Genomic DNA, 2,086 nt, shown 5'->3' on the forward strand with positions numbered 1-2,086 from the left:
ACAGAACATTGCTAGAGAGCAGGGAAGGAGGTGAAAGCAGACGACAGAACATTGCTAGAGAGCAGGGAAGGAGGTGAAAGCAGACGACAGAACATTGCTAGAGAGCAGGGAAGGGGGTGAGGGGGTGGGGGGCAAAAAGTGGAAGCGAGCGAAAGCAGACGACAGAACATTGCTAGAGAGCAGGAAAGGAGGTGAAAGGAGACAATTTTTAGAGAAGAAAAATTTCCGTCGTTATCCGGATTTGAGCTTATGAAAAGGCCAGAGGCCAAACTGTCCGGACGTTATGAATCACAGATTATAGATCTATTATCATTTGGGTGCAAGGGACAAACTTCTTCTTGTACTTGTAGAGGGGCTCTCGTGGTCTAGAGGTAAGGTGTTCGCCTCTAATTCAATAGGTCCCGAGTTCTAAACCTGACATCGACGAAAACTTTTCTTCTCTATAAAAAAATTCTTCCTTTTAGTATTCACCTCATTTCCTGCTCTCTAACTCTAACCATGTTCTGTTGTTCGCCTCACTCTAAATAGCAATAATAGCATACGCTTAGATTTCCGTTGACTCAGCTATCTACATGTAATTCTAAGGGCCACAAATAAAAACAACCACCTGTAGAAACGACCACTTCCAACTTTCTCCCTTACGTTTTTCTTAAACATGAATGCCGCTGTGTAAGACGACCACCTGTCTAAGTCTATGGCAACCATGTTTTCCTCGACAATGTATGGCCGTCTTAGACAATTTCGACAGTATTTTTTTATTTTTAGATTATATATATATTCCATAAATAACCAAACAAATGTCTCGGCGGATGGTTGACATGTGCTTTCGTGTGGTTTGCCCCTTCTTTCCTATCAATCAAACATATAAAATAGATCTAGTAGTTTAAAAAATTTATAAATTCTTAAGTGGTTTAAGTATCTCTCCTTTTCTTTATATTAAATTACACGCACCTTTATACTACTACACAGCACCCTCAGCACTAATAGATCTATAATGTCCTAATTGTGTGGCAAGCGCCGTCAAACTCTAATCACCAAACATTAAACCAGTGTCTGTGAAGTAGCGGAGAGGTGATTCACAACCACACCAAGGAGTAGGAGCCCCTTGTGTCACACGCACAAGACGTGGGCCAGGGGCTCTCCTGGCCTAGATGTTTAAAGGTGTTTGCCTCTCATTCAATAGGTCCCGGGTTCGAATCTTGAAAGCGACGGAGCACTTTCATTTCTCTAAAATTGTCTCCTTTCAGTTTCACCTCAATTCCTTCTCTCTAGCAATGTTCTGTCGTCTGCTTTCGCCTTTTCTTTCTGCCCCCCCCCCTCCCAACCCCCTCACCTCCTTTGCCCCCTCCTCTGGGACCCTGGCTCTTTCTGCAGCCTTTCTACTTTTGTTGCTTCTCCTTGGCTCCTTCTTGCTGCTGTCTTTTTTTAAAAATCCACATCACTGATCTTGGTAGGAAATATCTAGATCTACACCCAGCCTTCTCGGACAAGGGCGAACAATCTCGGAGGTCCCGTGAGCAAGTTGCGCACGTTAACGATCCCTTGGTGGTCCAAATCGATGCGTAGACCTCCTAGGCTTTGGTCGCCACCCGGGCAAAATTCAAAATTTCCTACCTACAGAAAATGTCTCATGTGTCCCGGGTGCTCATAGTTATATATGCCCTTACGCAGTTGCGAGCGCCGTAAAACACTTACCCCCCCCCCCCCCCAAAAAAAAAAAAAAGAAAAGACGGGCCCGATTCCTAAGTGGCCAGAAGTTTTAGTTTTACCAAGTATCGCCGCCTTTCTCCCAGAACGTTCATATGTAGCTAGCTGCCAACTTTTCAAAGAAAAAAAAAAACTTATTAAAAAAAAAAGCATACTTCACCCACGCAGGGGCATTGTTCACGTAGGCCTACCTCGCCGTCACACGCAGAAGAAAGACGTAAGCCTGATTCCTGTGTCGGCGGAAGTTTTATTATCCAATATCGCCACCTTTTAGTTTTTCCTGAAACGTTCATAGCTGCCAACTTTTCAAAACTAAAAGAAAACCCCAACAAAACATACTCCACCCACGTAGTCGTAGGGGCATTGGACACGTACGACG

The sequence above is a fragment of the Aplysia californica genome, unplaced genomic scaffold (genome assembly GCF_000002075.1).
Source record: "Aplysia californica isolate F4 #8 unplaced genomic scaffold, AplCal3.0 scaffold00429, whole genome shotgun sequence".
NCBI classification, from domain to species: Eukaryota; Metazoa; Mollusca; class Gastropoda; order Aplysiida; family Aplysiidae; genus Aplysia; species Aplysia californica.